The sequence below is a fragment of the Harpia harpyja genome, chromosome 11, assembly GCF_026419915.1.
Source record: "Harpia harpyja isolate bHarHar1 chromosome 11, bHarHar1 primary haplotype, whole genome shotgun sequence".
Taxonomy (NCBI): domain Eukaryota; kingdom Metazoa; phylum Chordata; class Aves; order Accipitriformes; family Accipitridae; genus Harpia; species Harpia harpyja.
In genome coordinates this window covers 28039492-28053269 of record NC_068950.1, presented here as the reverse complement: position 1 = coordinate 28053269, position 13778 = coordinate 28039492, and the positions used below count along the sequence as shown (strand labels likewise).

At 49.3% G+C, this 13778-nt stretch overlaps 1 long non-coding RNA gene across 1 annotated transcript; it reads left to right on the top strand.

Moving 5' to 3' along the window:
* The first annotated feature begins 6870 nt into the window (after window positions 1–6870).
* On the top strand, window positions 6871–11343 carry LOC128148469 (uncharacterized). The gene is made up of 3 exons (XR_008237291.1): window positions 6871–7306; window positions 7579–7893; window positions 10719–11343. It is a non-coding gene; the product is annotated as an uncharacterized LOC128148469 (long non-coding RNA).
* The last annotated feature ends 2435 nt before the right edge of the window (window positions 11344–13778 follow it).

Here is a 13778-nt window from a genome sequence, read left to right as displayed (position 1 = left end):
CCAGCCAACTCCCCCCGGTTTATATACTGAGCATGATGGTCTATGGTATGGAATATGCCTTTGGCTAGTTCAGGTCCGCTGTCCTGGCTGTGCTTCCTCTCAGCTTCTTGTGCACCTGCTTGCTGGCAGAGCATGGGAAACTGACAAATCCTTAACTTAGGATAAGCGCTACTTAGCAACAACTATAACATCGGTGTGTTATCAGCAATATTCTCACACTAAATCCAAAACACAGCACTGTACCAGCTACTAGGAAGAAAATTAACTCTATCCCAGCCAAAACCAGGACAAAATCTCATTTAACCAGCTTTCCAAGACAGTTTTAGAAAAGTGACTTGAAACTGCATTGAAATGCATCCATTTGAGATTTCATCTAGTACTTGTTTAGAAGTTATGCCCGAGAGATCTGCCTAATGTATGAGCGTGTTTTCCTTACACATTGACTGCCTTGATATTTTAGCATTGGAGATCACTCAGCTGTTGGGATCTGTGATAATGATGATGTAGAAACAAGGCCAGCAAGGAATTCAGAAAGAGTACAAACAAATGGCCCAAAGCTGCCTCCACGCCAAGCACACTTCCATTTTTCACACCCTTTTTCTCTACAGCGTAGAAGGCTCGTAACACTCTGTAAGTACATGTTTACCATTGCTTCAGGCCTCCAAAGGCATCCCGCATTAAACCATCTCTCATTATGTAAGAAATGTTTCCAGTTTTAGGAGCCTTTAAAGTGAATTCCATTAATGTTGCGCTTCTACTAGTCCTGCAGCTATCTCACTGGGTTTTGTTCCCATCTTTACATGTGCCTTGGATGCTTTGGTTGCCTTCCAAGATAGCGAGACTGAGTCCCTGTTTTTTTAATAACACGGTGTTCCCGAGCACTATGTTTTCAGGTCTTTAATGTATTGTTTGCCATGGGTGCACAGATAATGCAATAGGTGCCAGATTTATTATGCCTTATGGAGATTCTGTGAATTTTTTCCCCACTGCAGTCCACTTGAAGAAGTTTGTTTATTCTGCAAAACTTCAAAGCATTCAAATTTAAACAGTTTGCTTTCCCTTTTATGGCTGTGGAAAAGAGAGGTGAGACCTTAGGGTGTGGGCCTCTTCCACAGTGTCACTGACGGGCAGCAGATATTGTGGAGGCCGGAGGAAACGGGGGACACACCAAGCAACATCTTGTAAGGGTAAAGGGCATGGGCTGAGGTGAGGAGCACGCTGAGCACTGCTGCTGTCAGAGATAGCAGGAGCTGAGAGGCCTCAGCCCTCGCATGGCACTGGCTTGTGCGGCAGGGGACGGGTGATGGTTCCTCTCCAGCTTATGGCCCTTTCTGGGGTGAAAAAAGCAGAATTCACTAAAAATGCTGCTGAGGGCAGGGTTGGAGAAGCATCTCTCCTTCCTTTGCTAATTAACTCACTGGGCACACACTGAGCATGATGCCAGCCATTGCCCCAGGAGGGGGGTTGTGTCTGGTCCCACGTGTGGGACACCCGTGCTAGGAGGGCCCCTGCCAGGGCTCGACCTACACATGGAAGTCAGAGCCTAGTACCCAGCATCTCACTTGCTGCCCTGCGAACGGCCACCCTGTGACTCTCTGCCATCTCCATCCCCACCTTCGGCATGGGGGAGCATTTAAAGGAGTTTGTCAGGCTGACAAGATGTGATGTAAAATACTCCAAGATCCTCGGGTGAAACCCACTGATAAAATAACCTGTTATAGCTCTACGTCTCAGCAGACTTCCCTGAAAATCTCTCTCACAACTCCATGTGCAGCAATGCAGGGGTGTGTGCAGCCAGCAGTGCTGGTAAGGGGGTCCTTCTACTTTCCATGTGTAACAGATCCTGATTTTATCTGGGTGACAGCTGCATATACACCAGATAGTAATTAATCTGATGTGCCATGGTAGGAAATGTAGTTCCATCCCTTGTGCAAAGATAACCTCCGCTTCTTCTCTACTGCTTTATACATTACCACCAGCACACGTCCCCAGAAGGGTCCACGCTGTGGTGGCCTATATCTCAGCGATGTGAGACGGCTTCCCCCAGCTCCCCAGGCTGGGCAGGGGCTGGGTTCACCCGTCAAGTCCCTCCAGGGCTTTCCAGCTGAGTGAAGTTCCCGAGCAGCCAGGCTGCAAAAGGGGCTGGCAGAGGCCGAGTAAAGCGGGTAGGTGACAGAGCAGGGCAGGAGCCCTTGGCAGCGTAGATGTACCCTGTGTCAGCAACACACCGGTTTGGTTTGCTTGCTTTTGGGCTCGCCTCCTTCCTCTTCCCTCAGCTTCCTCTGTTGAAATCCCAGCTGTGCCTGTGCCCGGGTCTCGCTGTGCCTGGCTCTGCACTGCCCCGCGGAGCTGTGGCTGGGCCCCATGGCATGGGAGGGCAGCAGCCGGCGGGGTCATGGAAAGCAGAGCCGGGCATTGAATGGGTTCCAAGGTGGGAGGGCTGTGCGGTTTTCTGGGGGCAGGGAGCCCGGGCTCCCACCCCTTAGGGTGTCCCTGGCTGGCTTCGGGGATCACAGCAACCCCAGCCCCGGGGTGTGCACCAGGGAGGGCTACAGGGACCCAGCTGCAAATGGCAGTGCTGAAAGCCTGGGTGGAAGAGGAAGGAGGTTTTCCTGCTGTTCTTTGTTTCGGTTCTTTCTTCATAATTAAAATCCGATAGGTATCTAGGGGAAGCTCTTATCCTTGATATCATTCCTCTTAAATCCTTCTCTTTTTCCCCTCCGTGCGCTTTGAAAGTTTTTTTTATTCCCTTGGGTGTTTCCCAAAGCTTCTCCCTTTCCTTGTTCCCCTATCATTGAGGGGAAAAAAAAGTCCCTAAACCAAAACCAACAACAATGAATTAAATAAATAACCCAGACTTACAGGAAAAGCTCAGCTATTTTTTAACTTCCTCTCCCTAACTTTATTTTTGGCTCCTTCAGTGCCCAGTGTCTTCTGCCACCCACTTCTGCGCTTGGGCACATTCACAGGCAAAGCCAGAGGGGTGCAGAGCGGGGGCCCGCCGGGATCCTCCCGGGGCATGCTAACCTCGCTACCTTCTTGACAGGTCAAGGTACTTCCCCAGGGACTGGGGAAAGAGAGATTTTTGCTGCTGTTCAAAAGCAAAGGAAGTACCTTAGCTAGCCAGGAAATGCTCATACGAGCAGGGTACATAAACAGTAGCTCAAATGCTCACCAAATCAGAGTACCCAAAAAACTATGTCATAAAAGCAGCCCTTTATCACATGACCTTAATGAGTGTGCTGAATTCACGGGCTGATAACATAAAAATGAGCAACTATCAGTCAGATGAGGAAATACTTTATTTCTCTGACTGTTTCGCAGTGCTTACACACATGGTTCTTTTTCCTACTTTTGGCTTTTTTTTTCTGCAAAACCAGTTTTTTAAGCAGGATTATCATGGTTCATTCGGTGAATGCCTCACTCCGATTTGCTTTCTGCAGCTCTTTCACATTTGGATCCTCTGTTGATAAACAGTCGCTTCCTTTTACCTCCCTGTGGGACTACGAGAGAGCCGGAGGGCAAAGGGGATTGAAAGCATCATCTTTCCTCTGCCATTGAGCTGGAAAGAAAAGCCCCCTGCAAAGCCTCCTACAGTGCTTGTAGGAAACTCGGCTCAGATGAGGCCGGGGGTAGCACAGGGATGAAATGATGCACAGAGGGACCAGGGACACAGGTGGCCAGAGGAGGGGTTGGCCAGGGGGATGTCTTCTGCTCCAAAAGATGCTGGAGGCATCTAAATCAATTCTCCCTCTTCGTGCACAGAGAGGAAGGAATCTCTATCAGCTGCCAGAAGGGACTCACGTAGAAGGAAGAAGGTGGATCTAAAAAGCAAACTACACATCAGGACTAGGACAAATCAGGACAAATCAGGTTGTACCTTCCTCCTCCTTTACTATGCAGGAAGAACATCAGAATTGCAAGGCAGCTTATTTTGCATGAAGCAAATTGCAAATAACTGGAGGGGTTCAAGTGCCTGATCTATTTATAATAAAACCAGTGGGAGGTTTAATCTGCTTATTTTCCTAACACTTAATAAAATATCTGGCAAACAGAAGTGATAAAACCACTTATGTTAAAAAGTTTGTGTTTTCAGTTCTTCAACAAGCGGTTAACTGTAGGCTCTGCTCACCCTGGGAGACCATCAAGGGAGACTGGAAATTTGGAGAGTTGAAAAATAAACACACAAACAAAAACTCTGTGAACACATCTTTCATGCCTTATTTCTTGTCATTAAAAGGCAATACCCCCAGTTCTTCCAAGATAATTTCACATCACTTTAACAAAGATTCAGAGAAATAAAGAAAGTGCAAATCCTCTTTCACTTCAGTCAGCTGAGCCACTGCCAGCAGAGCAATTCACTGGGGGAGTTTCTATGAGGAAGCCCTGAAATAAGCTGAAACTCTGGGGAAGGAGACATTTTCAATGAACATCTACATTCACAGAAGCCTAGGAACCACTTCACAGTGTCTTTGAACAAGGCTTGGAAGAGAAGGATGCAGAGAATGGTGGGCGTGGTATGTTCCACTTGACATTTATCCTCCAAGGCTTTCTGTAATAATTTAAAAATGTAGTTGAGGGTATCTGAGAGGTCCAGCCAGGCTGGTGGCCTGGCAGTGCAAGACCCAAAGGACAGGGGCTTGGTTTGCAGGCAGCGGGCAGGTAGTGGGACGGCTGCCACCACTTGCTTGTCCTTCAGCAGGCCCAGGGTCCCCTCTGAGCAGCACTAAGGCAGCTGTGCCCACCCGAGCGCTTGCTGCAGTACACAGCTCAGGGAAAATGGGACCTGGGAGAAAAAGGCATGCATTTATTTATTTGCATATTTACATATATTTGAAATGTATGCAGGACGCCAAGCCTGAGAAGCAAGAAAGAGGATGAGAAGGATTTGAAGAGCTATGTTTCAACCATGCACGTGAGTTGTGCACACGTTTTCCTTCTCATACACTCTACAATAAGGCTTATAAAGAATGAGGGACTTTGCACCAAAGGTGCTGTGGGCCGTGGTATTGCTTACTCTGCACTGGAGCAAGCTGTAGGACCAGCTGTGTTGGTGCAGGTTAAATCAGAAAGCCCAAGTGGCAGGTGTAGGTCATTGGCCTAGGATCAGTGCTGTGCTCAAATGGCTTCACTGCGGCTGGGTACCAAGCTCTCTGTCCTGCATGGCAGGGTGGTCTGTGTAAATGGAACTCTTTGTGCTTGGTGAGTGATTTTGTGGAGGAGGTAGCTGTGCTCTCAGGTGAGTTCTGGGTCTCCATCCTGCTCTGGAACAGGGTGCTGAACATCCCTGCTGCTGAACACTTTCTTCCCCCATCTGTGGATCCCACCTCCCACTCACAGGCTCCTTCCCACGGCTTTGCATTGCTCCCTGCAGTTCCTGAGTCCTTGCCACTGGCTGCCTTGAGTATAAGGGCTTTGGCTTTCATTTGATTTTTTATAGGAAGCTAGAGCAGAAAATGGAGGATACAGTTATAAGCTTGTGGTGCTGTTGATGGGGAGGGTTAATGTCTCCTGGGCACTGAATGCTTTGTGTGTGTATGTGCTGCAGTGCTGATAGGCACTTATTAATGAAGGTGCATGTAACTGAGAATGAGCAGTCTCAAAGACGGGCAGACTATCCTACTGAGAAGGTGAAGGGAGACTGATGGGGGGGCGGGGTTGGCTGGTTTTTGTTGTTGTTGTTCATGTGCTGTGCTCCCTTAGGATGGTCTTTTCTGCTGGTCTTCCTTCAACCATTGGTTCCCACACTATTCAACATTTTTCAAATGCAAATGAGCTCCTTCTCAATGTCTTCCTTGAACTGCACAATACTTGGGAATCTCAGAGAAATGTTGATGCCCTGAGGGCAGGGAATTTTCAAAACCCCTGTGTAAGCAGCTGATGATCAAATCCTGGCAAGTTGTTTGTCTATGTCCTGGTTTCTTTCATTCACCTGACACTTTACCCACACTCTCTATTGGTGTTGCAGCGGCTGAAAGAGGCATCTGGTCTGTGTCAGCTTTTATCTGCCTTTTTTCATCCTACTGTGCCTCATTACGTATGCTTGCTAATTCAATTCAGATTTGAAAGGAAATATATGAGGAATTAACTGGCAAGACAGCAGCAGCTGCAGGAACTCCATAGGAGAAGAAATCCATGAACTAATGAAGTTAGTGGCAATGCAAAACCTAGACATGACTGCAAATTACTTCAGCACATGTGAGTCTGAAAACAGAGAAAGGATCCAAGAAACTGGAAAGGAGTCAGGAGAAAAATATCTGACTGTCAAGTGGCATTTTCCTTGTTCCTCTCAAGGCTGTAGGTAGACTCAGAGCAGAGTAAGGCATCTTGCAGAGCAGACACCAGCAGGAAAACACAGCATTTGCAATATTCAGTAATGCAATGGCAAAGCACATCAGACGAGGACCCAGGGCATGGTGGCAGCAATGTTCCTGATCCCTGGGAGCACCCAGGGCTGTGTCCTGGGTGCCTGCACTCCCCTGGACCACCTGCCTGTGCCGTGGAGTGGAGATATGGCTGTGAGGAGCTTGCCATGGCCAGCCTCCGCTTGGCTTCTGTGGGACAGTTGGGTCCGAGCAATTACACACTTTGAGCAGCCTTACTACAGATATAGAGACAGCTCCAGAAGAGCACTCTGCCTAATTGCAGATTTGGGTGGTTGATGTCAGGATTAAAACCATAGCTGGAAGGTCTGTGAGGTGGCTGTGATGCTTCCCACAGTTTGTAAGAGGCCACCCTGGCACCGGGGTGTTGGGCACGCTGCGGATGTTGTGTTGCAGCTGAGGGTTCCCACTGCCTTTCTTCTTCTTTTCTTGGGTTTTTTTCTTTTTCTTTTTTGTTTTTGAGACAAGTGACATAAATATTCCCTAGAACCTGGGAGCCACATCTGTTTTTTAAGACTAGATATCTCTTACCTAAATGCTTAGGGCAGTTTCTTAAGAGAGCTATGCTTACACAGACCTCTTGCTGGTAGCTGGTGCTACCAGCTGGGACTCCCAGGCTGTCCTCAAGCCAGGGGACAGACTGGGGACATCCCACAGAGGGGTGCCAGGGAGGGGGATGCCAGGCACAGCCCAAGTGACAACAGCCAGCACACAGAAAGCCCGCAGCTTTATCAGGCTGCTCAAGGTTACAGCTTCTGTGCTGCAGCTCTGCACAAAATAGGGAGAGTTCTTCAGCTGGGAAATATGCTTCTCTCTTTCACTGAGGTTTGTGTTTGGCCAAAATGGAAAAACCAGGTACCTGCAGGCTATTGGGATATGGTTACGCTGCCCAGAACCACCGGACAAAGCACTGGCAGTATGAGGTAAAGAGACTCTTTAAATAACTTGGCTGAGAAGTAGCTCTAGATCAGCAGTTCTTACAGTAGCCCTGCACTGTAATGCCATTGCGAGTTGTTCTTTTTATCTTGCTGATTGTAAAAGTAACAGCAAAGTTTTTCTTGGTGTGTTGTGTTTGGTTTTCTTTCTTAGAAGAAAAAAAGATGGACCAGTGCTCTGCAGGCACTGAGGGGATAAGTGGATGTCCTTGTCCACAAAATGAAATCTCTTCTGTTTTCTTTCTGGTCCCTTTTCCCAGGGTGTTTGCCCAGCTCAACCAGCAAGGCTCAGTGTGCTGAGCTCCAGTACTGCGTGTTAGACTTGCCAGGAGGCGAGGCAGAGAGGGCTGAGCGTGGGGAAACTTCTTTCCTGAGCAGCTCTTTCTGACTGACGTACTGAAACAGGAGTCCTGACATGGAAGCTATCATGGCATGAGGATTACAGCTCCTGGAAACCAGCTGGCCTCCAAAGCTGGTGTGTAAAGCCACTAGCCCCACAGCCCACAGGGCATACCTGTGGTGTAAGTGTGGCCCAGGACAGCCCTGCAGTTCCCTCCTCTCCCTGCAGATTCGTGGTGAGTGCCTTGGGACAATGGCAAGCACAGAGGCAGCCAGGGCTCAGCCAGGGGATGCTTTATTGACCCAAGTGTCCTGGGCAATCCCAAACCATACCAGCTGCTCTGTCTCACACTGGCAATCAGAATAAAGGAAGGTGGAGAGATTTTTAGACCTATGTTGCCGTCCTCACCCTTCCTTTCACCCCGTGTACTGGATTTGCTCATGGTACAGCAAAGGGTGCCCAGGAACCCCCTGGTCACAGCCCTGCGGTGGTTGGGTGCTGTAGCATCAGGGTTGGCTTAGGGCTGCTCAGGGACAACGTCTAACTCCAGAGCAACAGGCTGGCCCTGGGCTCTGGGAACGAGCCTTTGGAATGAGAAAGTCATGGGCTTCGGGCACCCGTTGGGGAAGCAAAGATCCTCAGGAATGTCCTCGCTCAAGGGGCTAGACTCCTGCAGGCAGGAGTGAAACAGCTTTGGTGACAGGAGCCAGATCAAGTTATTTCAGTGAGTTGCTCCATTTATGGGTTCATTTTGCTATATGGATGCCAAATGTGGGTTTGGTTTTTTTACTTTGCCCTGTTGTTCTTGGACATTGCCTCTAGGAATTACTTTGTTCAGACCCGTAGAGATGCGCAGCTGTAAGGAAAGCAAGCACAGAAAAGTCCTTATAATGAAATTTTGGGGGATACTAAAAGATTAATTTATTTTTGCTTGCAGAAAATGACCAAGCAGAAGCACGCTGTTATGTAAGAGAAAAAAAGAGGCTAATAGGAATTGTCTGTAATTGCCAAGGAATAAGGTCTAGTGGAGAGTGTTCTTTTTCAGGTGCACTACTGCGAATCTTCAGTAGACAAAGCATAGGAAAAAGGGGTTGCTAGAATTGCCAGCACTGTGCAGTTACCTGCATCTATTAAAAAAAAGTCAAATGCCTTTAATGTGATTAAAGAACAGAGGTCAGACCTGTTTTACAGTGACTTTGGACTATCCAGAGGCAGCGAGACCTGGACTCCAGGCATCAATAAGGGGATACAGATAATGCAGCAGGAGCAAAAGAGAGATGTCCAGGAGTCTTTAAAGAATAGAAAAAGGAATTTGGAACAGATTCCTTGGAATGTAACTTGAAAAACAGCAAGTAGAAAAAAAGGAAGCAGAAATGCAAATATTTCCAGGTTTCCAGTTCTTTAAAAATGATGATGGTTCAGGTGTGTGATGAGCAGCTACTTTCTCTGAAAAGCAGGCAAAATACTACATCAAAGAAAAAGGAGAATGTGTGTATATATATATGCACTTTGAAAGCCTCCTGCTGAATTATAAATACATTTGAATCATAAAATATAGAGCCTGTCAGTAGTTTCTATCGAAGTTTGAACATGCAATTTCACTTGTTCACAGCACAGCCTGTGTGTGCTATCACGTTAAAACCAGAGAGAAGTAAGAAAGACACAGAAACATCCTGTAGGTAAAAAAACCCCCACAAACCTGACTGACAGACTGAGTAATTATTAATGTGAGTCTCAGCAAGGATAGGAGTGTGGAGCAGGCTCCTCTAGGAACAGGCTTTTATCGCGCAGCAGTCAATAGATGAATTGCAAGAGGTAAGGTTCTTCCTCCCTTTGGAAATGTGGGAACGTTAAAAATGTGAAGGCTCATCTATAACAGCCAGCAGCTGCTCTGGTGCAGTATAGATGCTGCAATGGGATGCTGCTGCCGTGGCTTGCAAGGCTCTCCCACGGGCACCACCAAAAGGAGGACTGCTGGAAATACTTGAAGCTGTTGTGGGGTGGGGGGCACCTGACCCTGAGGAACAGCATGTTGGGGACCGGCAAAGCACCCAAAAGCTGCAGGTTTGGGAGCAGGCAGCTCCTCCAGCGTTTCCTCTGTGCCATGCACCCAGGCTACTGCCTGTAGCTGGAGAAAAGATGTGCCAGGATGGGCTGTCACAGCTGTGGAGTCGGGGAGGTCTATGGGGCTGAAAGATCTGGGCCTTGCAAGCAGTTGGGGACCCACAGCCAGGAGGGCAAGTGGGGCTATGGGTGCCATGGTGCTGGCAGGGTAGAGCCAGGCTGGCAGTGGGCAGGGCTGGTGGCAGCAGCAGGCTCTGCCCACCCTGGGCACTTGGTCTTTGCTCCAGGCCAGCAAGCCAGGACTGGTGGGGGACAAGCCTGGATGTGGCCTCACCTGCAGTGGGGTTGTGCCAGGCCTGGGGGCTCCCCAAAATCGAGCTGCTGCGCCACGGGCAGGGGTGTAGGTCTTGGGGAGGGCCATAGGGCAGCGAGGCCTCTGGGTGCACCACTGACTTTGACACAAGCATCAGGAGGGAGGACATAAAATCTTGGTCCGTTGTGTGGAATGTGTGTGAACAAATGAGACGTGTTGGATGGCTTTTCCCATCCACACATGGAGATTGTCGGCAGCTGCTGTTACTTTAGGGACCCAGGAAAGGTGTCAAGGTTGCTGAAGACCTCCTGCCATGGTGGAGGATGCAGGATGGGGGGTGGTCCCGCTGGTCTACAAAGCCTCCGCTTCTGGTCGCAGGCTGATGTCCTGGCCCAGCCCCAAGAAGGTGCCCGATGCCCGGGGCTGGATGTGCCCCCAATGCCTCCTGGCCAGCCCTGCTCCCTGGCTGGGGTGGTGGGATGGGCCCTGCTTGCCAGGTCCTGCCTTGCTGCTCCAGGGAGCCCCCATGGCTTCCACCTCCCAGGCAGCCCCTGGCCCCAGTGACCCTGAGGGCCAGGGAACCATGGGCAAGACAGTTGCGTGAACTGCAGGCAGCAAAGAAAAAATTTCTGGCAGGAATTGTATAACTGAACCTCAGGTCGTGACTGTTGTCTGTAATTCAGGGAGGAAAACCATGATGGGAGCTGGAGACAGGGTGTACAGAGCAGGAGGGAGGTGCCGCAACTGCAGGCACAGCCCGAGGAGCACAGAGGTCTGCCCAGGAAGGAAGAAGAGCTGCAAGCAGCTCAGCGAAGGTGGAGGAGGAAGCAGCTCTGACGGAAACTGTGACCTGGATTCTTAGATCACTGAATTGCAGGAAGACTTGGCGTCTAATTGAGCAGCCAGCAAAAAAAACCCAGTAGAAACTAAATTAGAGCCTGATGAGAAACTGGAATTCCTTCAACCAGCAGCAAAGCTTTCTGGAAGGAGAAAAAGGATGGCACTGAGAAAACAACTTTGAGGTCAAGCTGGACAACAGCAGAGGCTTTCCAAAGCACAGGGAAAGGAATCTAGTTGAACCAGCAGAAAGCTTCTCAGCTGGACAATATACAGGAGCAGATCCAGGAGGCAAACCTCAACATGTGGCCAAGGCAGGTGGAGACAGTCACAGGGCCCTGGAAATGCAAGGGACAAAGCAATTGTCACCTAACTCTGTGGACACTCCTCCTACATTACTAAGGCTGTGCAGCCTCAGTAAGTGGGAACTGGTCATTCAGTAATTATATATCATTATTACATGTAATCATATCATATGGGCATCTTTTATTGATTTTTGTTGCTGCTAAAAAGGAAGTAGTGTGAGATGAAGCTGTTAATACAGGGAGATGTATGGATTTCTAGCAGGAATGCGTGGAAATCTGAATAGAGGTCTACAAAGCAAAAACCTCTCTGCTCTGGAGGGTGGGTGTGTATGTTCATGATGCCCAGAAAGGCCTTGAGGCAAGGTGTCTGAATGACTGGAAGGTCCACAGGAGAGGGTCACACTGCAGCACACGTTCAGATCTCTACAGTTTACTGGTGCAAACCCTCATGTGGATGCACTTGTACTAGAGGTACAGAATCAGCTGGTTTAAAGCAGTACCTTGAGGCCAGATTTCTTGCCTCTCCTGCTAGCAGGATGTGCTGCTCAGAGCAAAGGCCTTCGATGTAGCTGTGCTGCCATCGGCCCCTTGGTGGGTTAACCTGCAAACTGCCTTCTTTGTACTGCCTATATTTCTTGCAGGGAGGTAATTCCTGTTACCCCATCCTGTGCCCAGGGCAGGTCATGCTTTCAAGCCACTGCAGCCTGCTTGGCACCAGCTGTGTGTGGTGGGCACCTTCCTGCCCCATCCCCACTCAGCATGGTCCCTTCCATACCTCCCTATGCACAGCTGACAAGCTGATGGGAATTTGGGGGGGATCTGGGGTTCATTTCCCAAGGCTGGGTGCCAGAGCAGCAGGTGGCAGTGCTGGGGCAAGGTGAAAGGTGCTCCTGGTTATGCAGTGGAGGCTCCTCATGCTGTTGCCTTTACAGAAAGAACCTGGAAATACTGAAGCTGCAGTCTTGTGCAACCCCAAGGGAGATGTCCAGAAGTACCGAGTGATCCACCAGCTGTCATCAAGAGACAGACAGACGTAGCTGAGGTGGGTGACTGGCATGGGCAGAGTACAATGCACTTGGGGAGACCTGGCCAGCAGCAGAGTGTGCTATTAATAAAACACCGTAGTAAAAAGCTGTAGGTAGGTAGGTAGCACTTCATCATGTAATGCTCTTGCTAAGCAGGTGAGTGCTGTCTCTCAGATCCCTCACGCAGCACCAGAGGGGTAATGCTGCTCTGTTGAGTCACAGCAAACCTGCCTTTGATAGCATGGAGTGGCACCCAGTTTTCACCTGTCATTTTGGAAGGCATCAGTAGGGAGAGATCCTAAAGAGAGAAAACAGGATCTAGGAGCTGTAGCTTACTAGGAGAGAATCATAGCACTCGCTCATGCTTTTTTCCTCTCCTCCCTGCTGGCTCTCTGAATTAACCATCTCTTGTTCTCCACTCCCACCTCTAGGACTGCAGATCTCCGGTACATCCTTAGGTGCCCTCTTTGCTCTCCAGCTGCTGCTCCTGCGTGGACCAGTCTCCTGAGGCCCTACACTGTGTCTGACAATTCTATGCAGTCTCAGAAACCTTGGGGTGTTTAAAGTGGTGGGTAGGCAAGTTGTGCCCTGCTTATTTGCAGCTGTACTGCCAGCCCCTCTTCCACTTCCTGGGGGTCCTTCCTGTCTTCTCCCTTGGCTTCCATCCAGGCCTTGGTGGCATACCATGTTGTTGCAAACGATCTCCAAAATCTCGAGCGTTTCGCTAGGGTTGTGGCTGCCAGCAGAGTCCACGTTAAAGCCACAGCTACTGCAGCAGTGAAGCAAGCGGAGAGGGCTGATGGTGCTGGATCTGAGCACTGCACAGCTCGCTGTGACACTGAGAGAGCATCTCCTCCCTCTCCTCAAAAGGAAAGAGCTGGAAGGAAAATGATCAACTAGAAAAGTGTGTTCATAGGAGGAAGAGTTCAGTTTGTTTGTGGATTCAGCTGCCCAGCACAAGCAGTATTTGTTAGCACTGGCAGGTAAGGGCACGACACGGTGTGTCTTCTTTGCTTCCACTGGTTATCCAGCCCCCTAGGTGGGTGAGGGCAGGGGTCTATATGGGATAGGCCCAGTGGAGGATCTCCCATGAGGGAAGGCCTTTCATGAGCTGAGACATCGTTACAACTTCCTTCATCCCTAATTTTAGGATAAATCCATTAACTGTATGCAGGTTTGGGTTTTTCCTGTGCCTTTCCTTCTCCCTTCTCTCCCTGCTAGTCTCTTTAAATGTTCAGGTGTGTAATGCTTTCCTGACCACAAAAGTCAATCAGAAAGAAAACAGCAGTTAAAAACCTGATGTCACTCTGAAGTTCATTCATGGCGTGGGTATAAAGCTGACACAGCTTTAACAACAAAACACATTTTCTCTTGTGGCTGCCTCTCTTATTGGTAACGGAAAGAGGAAAATGTTGCCTTTTTTCCAGAGCGTTGTCGTGAATCCTTGGAGTAGCAGCGGTGGTCCTGGAGCACAGCCGCCAGGGTGATCTTCAAAGGTCTGACGCCTTGCCTGCCCGCCATGAAAGGGGGCTGCGCTCTGACGGGTACCTGTGGCAAGAGCAGGGACTGACCCCAA